Source organism: Gadus macrocephalus, chromosome 13, assembly GCF_031168955.1.
Source record: "Gadus macrocephalus chromosome 13, ASM3116895v1".
Classification (NCBI taxonomy): Eukaryota; Metazoa; Chordata; class Actinopteri; order Gadiformes; family Gadidae; genus Gadus; species Gadus macrocephalus.
This window is the reverse complement of record NC_082394.1, coordinates 21,137,550-21,145,142: the sequence shown is the minus strand read 5'-3', so window position 1 is coordinate 21,145,142 and position 7,593 is coordinate 21,137,550. Positions and strand designations below refer to the sequence as shown.

The window sequence follows — 7,593 nt, the reverse complement described above, 5'->3', positions numbered from 1 at the left end:
GCGTTGTCGGTGGGGGCGATACTGCAAATATTGTACATTATTCCCACTATAGGTTATATTTACAGAAGAACATATGAGAGGATGCGGGAACGTGATAAGAATGACTTGACGTCTCTTTTACTAATTATCTGTGCCAATTTATGCGAACCCTTCCACAGGGGCAAAGTGCTATTTTGATGCGCGACATCAAACAGCTGATGCGGGATTGTGAGCCATTTTAATGATCTTGTCACCCGATATTCGTTCTATTACTGGCCTTATTTGTTTTAGTGTTAGCCTATTTGAATTAATTACGTAATGTTTTGTGTTCACGTTCTATGTGAAACATAAGTGTTCATGTTCTGTGTGAAACATAAGTTCAGTAGCCTCTTTGAGTGAATGAAATTTGAAAGCGTGAGTGTGTAGTGAATGAAAAATGTGTGCGTGTATGGTGGGACTATTTTCTGTATTTGATAAATAAACCCCTTTTCTCTAATAATGTTGCCTACCATATAATTTCTGTGGACATTATGCGCTATAGCTTAAAGCCTTTGGCTATAGGCCTACACTTAAATAATTCATTCATCTGTCAAGGCAATAGCTCGTTGTATCAACATTTTATATGGATATGAATTAATGAGTTTGACGTAAACCAAATTAGGTAACTTGTGTAACATGATAACTAATGAATCAAAAGTCATGCTTCCAAGTGACCAATGTATATACATTTATTGGTCAGTGCGCATACCCAATCGTAGCACATTGTACTGGTAGGGAAACACGCCAGCATCTGACAAAAAATAATCTGCCAGCTGCTCCCTGACAAGGGCCGGTTTTGGTGAGAGTCGGGAAGATATCAGATGACTCGCGAAAGGAGATCATCAAACTTTGGCGCCGACATCCGAAAATACTGGAAATGCCTCTCCTCGTCCATGCTTCGCATTGGAAGCACCAGAGAAACAAATTCCCCATCCTGATCTCGTGTGGTATTTAAAGGGCGCACATACCACCGCCTATCACTGCGCTTCATCACTCTTCTTCCGTAGCCACTTTGATCGGAACGTCACCTGGAACGTCCCCCCGCGAAAACACCGGTGACTCTGCTGCCACCCATGGCGTGAGTGGTATATTGCATGTCATGCATTGCCCGCGACGTTCGCGTATGCTGTGTAGACTATGAAAGGAAGCGCGTCGCTCGCATCACTCGCGTCGTTTACGCGCGTTGCTCGCGTCGACTATGTAAGGCCCCTAATAGCCACCGGGAGAATCCTCCCCGGTCCGGCCCTCCCTTCCCCCACCCCGCCAACAACGTTTTCTTTTGTTTGTTTTTTCAGTAATAAAAAAAAAATCTGTAAAAATGAATGCTATAATTATAATTAAGAAAATAAAAATGTGTAAAATAGGCCACAGTTCTGCTCTGTGCGGTAGAGAATTGGCACTCAGAGAATTGGCGCACTTCCTTACAAGACCGGTAACCATAGCAATGCCGGTAAACAAAAGCAAGCAACCACGAACTTGCTCGCCTTCTCTGTCTGACGTGTCTTTAGGGTCATGCCATTAGACGTGGGGCCGCTCATATATCCCCCTACATTTCCGAAAATGGACTTGCCCTGCAAGCTGTTTATTGGATAAACGCATTTCCCAATCCCAGGAGTCTTTGCTCCATTCTACGTCAATTCAAGAACAAACAAATTAAAGTAAACTGTAGTTCGTATTATTTATTTATGGCTATGAAAGTTCTGTAACGCCTGAATAATGAAGAATTAAATGAAGTAAAAAAAAATAATATAAAAAAAAAAACATGAATGAGACATAGAGAGTAAGCAAGTGGTATAAATATTGGTTGGATGTTCTCGAGACATATATTGTTTATTTCGGGGATTTTCACGGCGTCTTGACGGGGAACAAATTATGCTCAGGGCCGGCTTGCAGACGCTTCGCGGCCGCTCACAACGGTGGGCCGATCCAACTGACTTCGCAGGCCGCTACACAATTGCGGGCCGGTCCACCTGACCTCGCTGGCCGGCCGGCCGACCGGGAAATCTCCCGATCGTCCCGACGGCCGCTCCGCCTCTGCTCACCGAACTCCCCCCCCTCCCTCCGTCTGTCACGGCATGTGCGTAATACCGTCACTCACAAAATAGCCAATCAAATTTTTTGTTTACCGGAAGAGCGATTTGGAATGAGAAAATGGCTTGCTCGAAAATAAGGAAAGTTGACCCCGAAAACAGACTTTTTAAAGGTGAATGGACTGACCAATACTTGTTCATTGTTGTGTCTTTTATGTGTTGAAACCGTGGCGCTGATAAAAAGCGGGAATATTAAGTGGCATTACGAATCCAAACACAGATCCTTCCAGGAAAAGTATCCCCAGAAGTCAGAAGTAAGAGCGTGGAAAATATCCGAGCTGAGAGCTCAGTATGAGAGGTCTACGCGTGTCTTCACACACTCATTTACAGGCCAGCAACGTGCAAATGAATGCTCACTTAAGATTGGATGGATTTTGGGGCAACATAAAAAAACTTTCAGTGACACGACTGTTGTGAAGGTGTGCTTGAACGCCGCTGCCGAGACGTTACTTGAAGGTAAACAAATGGATGAATTGTGTGAAAAAATAAAGCAAATCCCAATGTGAGCTGCAACGACAACCAGAAAATCCGAAATGTTATCAGATGACACACTGTCACAGCTTCATGCGGCTGTTCAGAGTGCCCCATCCTTAGCCATTGATGAGTCTTCAGATGTAACGGATAATGCCCAGCTTTTGGTTTATGTGCGATTGTTTTATCAAGACAAGAAAGAGATATGTGAGGACCTGTTGGGTCTAACACCACTTGAGACACTGTTTTGCTTACTTGAAATGAAGGCCTAATGGTCTTTTTTTGTGTTTATTTGAAATGTAGGCCTGGTGTACCTGTTTTGTTTACTTGAAATGTTAATATGCGTTACTTTGTCTTACTAGTTTTTCATGGTTAAAAGTAAGCTATTTGGAAATTGAAATTATAAGGTAATATGCCGTGTTGATTGTATTTGACAAAAGAAGGCTATTAGGACGTGGTAGGTTCGGACCTTTCTTGGAAGGAATTTTTAGTAACTGGACCTTGTTCAATTTTAATTGAAGACCCCTGTCCTAAAGCATTCCTGGCATAAAGCTTTCTGCCTTCAGGCTTTCTTGCAGAAAGCCCGAAGGCAGCTTCTCGTGCGTGCCTCACAGCTTGGCATAACCTTCATTGATTACCGCCAAAGCTACAGGATAAACTGACCAACGCCCTTAAAATCATCTGGACATGTTCCCTGAGATTCATCCAATCTCGTTGGAAAGTTATGTAGACAATAATCTCACCAAACTCGCACAAAGTATGAAGAACTCAATCGGCATGGACTAATGTAAAAGCCCATATCCCACACCTTGGTGCCCTAAACAGTTAAAGGTCTGCATCCAAATAGAAAAGAGAGGTAGTGTGGAAAAGAGCTGGCATTTTATGTTACTTAACAGAAAATTAGCTCAGACAGACCGTAGGGGAGATTCACTCTATCCAAATTTGGATTCCACTTAGAGGCGTTTGAGAAGCACCCCGCAGAGAGCCAGCAGGAAGTGTCAATGGCTCTGCCTTAACAGGCCAATAGTCTTCACATGTCTTAGATAGAGCTGGCCAAACCACACCTCCCACAACAACTACTCCCCTGGACATAGAGAAGGCAGCTCAGATTGATGCTGGTTATGTGCTGAAACAAAATTATACGTGGCACAAGTGCACCAAAGGCGCCCTCCAGCGCCCTCATACGTCGTGATCTACCAAGTAGCTGATGAGACTGGGATCCCAAAAACAAAGCCAAACTGAGAGGGAAACTAGATGGTTCCAATGAATCCAGACTACCCTTCTGGGTGAACAATGCAGCATCAGGGGCATTGTTGTGATGGTTCCATCATTCCATCTGTTCCACCTCAACCCCTAACACCAAGCAACCGTGGCGGGAATGAAAAGAGACTCTGATGGAAGAATACCAGCATCTGGCCCACATTCACCACTTGACCTATTGTGAAGCCTTGGGCTGACAATCCAATGGAAGGACAGGCCCCAATGTAGAAAGATGGCAAGTTCCAGCCTCTACGACTCTCCAGATCATCCCTATCCTGGTCTTCCTCATCTTCCTCTTGTTACATTACCCAGTAACGCTTTTTGTTCCCTGATACAATTACGATACAAGGCAAGATTACCATAAGGGGGGAAAGGGAAAGAAAGACAATGGAAAGACGGATGAGACATGGAGAAGGACATGGAATGCATAGGCATAGGAATGTGGACGCAATAGAAGGAGACAACGGATGAGGTAGACATCCAGCCAGACTAAATAGCTGCTGTGGCTGAACTTGAACTGGTAAATGACCAGGGCCTTCTGCTTGCCCAGGCCCATCAGACCCTGCTTCAGCCTCAAAACTGTAACCTTCACCGAAGGTGCAGTCATCTGAGCAAGTAGTGTCAAAGATCAATGACGACTACGACATTTAAACCTTGACAGAAAGTGTTTACGGCACAACTTTGAACACCAGAGACCCGTCAATAGAGAGAGGTAACTAAGGATTGTGAGATGAGGCTGGTAGCAACTGGTTTGACTCAGGAGACCAGGAGAGTAGGAGGGATGCGCCAGAATTTGAGGCGGAGAGCAGAGTGATTAAGGATTTTAACGAGGGGAATGGCCTTATGAATCAGAGTGCTAATTTCTTGGATTCTAAACCAAAGTGGATTGGGATATTCTCGAGGTCTAATGACGATGGTGTACAAACTCCTGTGTAGATGAAAGGGTGAATAATGGTGGATGGTATCCTAGAGCATAGTGAAAAGGAGACAGGCTAGTGTCAGGGCATGGTAAAGAATTGTGTGCCCCTTCAACCCAAGTTAAGTTAAATATGGTCGGGTTGCCTGCTGTGAGAAATTGTCGGGGGGTTTCCGGAGGAATGGAAGCGCCCACCAGGGAGCAGAAAGCCTTCCAAAACCCAGAGATATTGACCGGGACCCATGTAGATAAACGACATGCTAGACACACAGCTTGGCAGCATCCTTAGTGGGTGGGAGCTTAGGCAGGGAAACGAAGCAAATTATTTTTACCTTAGCAGGATCTATCTAAAGTTGACATTTGATGTAGCGGCTATGTAGTATGTAGCCAAGGAACGACACGATGGACTGGTGAAATACACACTTCTATACCATAACATCAAATCAATTCTCCAGGAGGTGCTGGAGGACGTGATACAATTGATGGGCATGTTCATGGGCAGAACTGAAGGAAATCAGGAGGTCATCCAAATAAAAATAAAAAAACATAGGTTTAGCGTGTCTCAAGAGGACATTGTTGACGATGACTTGAAGTATGGCAGGGGCATTGGTGGGACTAAATGGCATGACAAGATTCATAATGGCCACGGGGGGTATAGACTGCTCTCCTCCTCTCATCCCCCTCTCTGATCCAGACAAGATGGTTTGCATTGCGGAGAGCAGGCTTCTTGAACATGGTGGTGTTCTGGAGTTGCTGTAGATAGCTGAATAGATAAGGGGCACTAATACTGGTTCTTGACTGTCATTCAGACCTCGAAAATCATTACAGGAAAGCAGAACTCCATCCTTCTTCCTAATGAAGATGAAACAAGCTCTGGCTGGGGGGATGATACCAGTGGTCATTGACAGAAGTACTGCATGTACTTTTATATGGCATTGGTCTCAGGAGTATATAGGGAGTACAGATAGCTGTGGGCTGGAGAAGTACAAGATAGCAGGTTGATGGCACTGTCATAAGTGTATTATGTATTAATACAGAGGGGCTTAGGATGGAATTATAATCACAATATAACAAGATAGCATTCCGCTGTTAAAAACAGGCTGTGCTGTTATTATTTTCTCCTTCTGCACTTTGGTTTTCTTTAACTGGCAGCTTTAACTTAGGGGATGGTGTGAATATTGAGTAACTATGTGCTACGTTGTGTGGTGGAACCCATTTTGATTTAGTAATGTGGACATCCAGGTTTATTTAATACTTACTATAACTAGACGTATTTGAGATAACGCAAAGCTCGTTCAACTGGCCCCTGGATATTTTCCCCTCTGCATGCATTTCATAGCCATATATCTCATCTTGGATTATAGGGTTATCTCACAGCCCCTCTTCACAGACAGGACATTAAGCCCACCACAAAGGAGTCCTGTGACGTCAGGCTCAAGGGGAAACCGATGTATAAAGAGTTATATAATGTACTAACCTGGAGCATGGAGGACATAGCATACAATGGGTGAGATACAAAATGATACTGAAGACCCTGGATGTCTGGATGTCAAAAGTTTCTTCATGGCTGCTGGAAGAAGCGTAGTCTTCTCTGATCCGTCATTATGAAGTTATTGTTCAGGGTCTAGTCACCATGGTGGACAGTCACCCACCTGACCTTCAGCAGGCTTCCCTCCACTGGTCTGTCTAGGAAGAGTACTTCTGCGGTGGTACTTATTAAGCATTCATTAAACTGGCTACAGTGGTTTTTCATACTGGTGTTTACCTCATGGAGGACTTGTAGGTGCTTCCCTTGAGAACGGCAGCAGAGTTGCACTGGGCCAACCAGCGTAAGCATGCACATGTCAAACTACTCTCCACTCTACTGTTTCCATGGGTCTACTCACTCCCCCTCCTGACCTTTCCAATAATGAATGGCATTGTATCTGGCAGTGCCTTTGGTTTTTGGTTTCCACAATTTCTATTGTGTGACACTGGTTTTCAGACAAAATGGCAGGCGACAACACAGCATGGGGCTTGAACCAGTAACCCCAGAATTTAAAGGAAAGTGACTGCAGTCATTTACATATGTCACTGCAAGATCAGCCCCAGAGGAAACAAGTCACGGCTTGTTTATATTTGCTCTGAATGGTCTGGTTGTCCGCTGTATGTCACCTGTGACACACTGGTCTGCCATATGAGTTAATCTACATTAAAACGTTGTTCGCAAACTCAGACCATTCTTAAATAGTGTTGATTAATGTGTCAGCAACAGGTAGTCCTGGCATCATCAGAGTGCACATAATAGCAACATTTTAATTTCATGCACAATCATATTTTCTATCTGATGGCAGTAATGACATTGCACTTAACAGGATGGGGATGTCTTCTGAGTTAAGTTAATAATTGTACTAAACCAGAACTTTAATTGAATGAGGAGTTTAGATCAGTATAACCCAATTATGTCTTGCAGCATTATTTTGGTTCATCATGTTCTCAGAACTGGTTTATACATTTAAATAATACTTATAATATTACGACAAAATAAAATACAAAACTTTAAACTTGTTTCACAGGAAATCAAACACACTTGCCTCTGGAGTATTTCTATCACTGAAAATGTTTTTGACTTACTTTTAGAGTATGGACCGTGGCAATTTAAGGAGAGCTGAGGAGTTCTAAGACACAACTAAAATAGTCATTTAATGGACCATAGCCACATTAAATGCTCTAAGGTACTGGTTTAGACATTATAGTTACATGTAGATGTCACATTTACTATTTCACCTAAACAAGCGCTGTAGTGAGAAATAACTTACTTAGATATATGGTATTTCATAATGTGAAGAGACTAGACAA

At 43.4% G+C, this 7,593-nt stretch overlaps 1 long non-coding RNA gene across 1 annotated transcript; it reads left to right on the top strand.

Moving 5' to 3' along the window:
* Window positions 1-478, top strand: LOC132471211 (uncharacterized). Its single transcript, XR_009528796.1, has 2 exons — window positions 1-110; window positions 167-478. It is a non-coding gene; the product is annotated as an uncharacterized LOC132471211 (long non-coding RNA).
* Window positions 479-7,593: the final 7,115 nt, after the last annotated feature.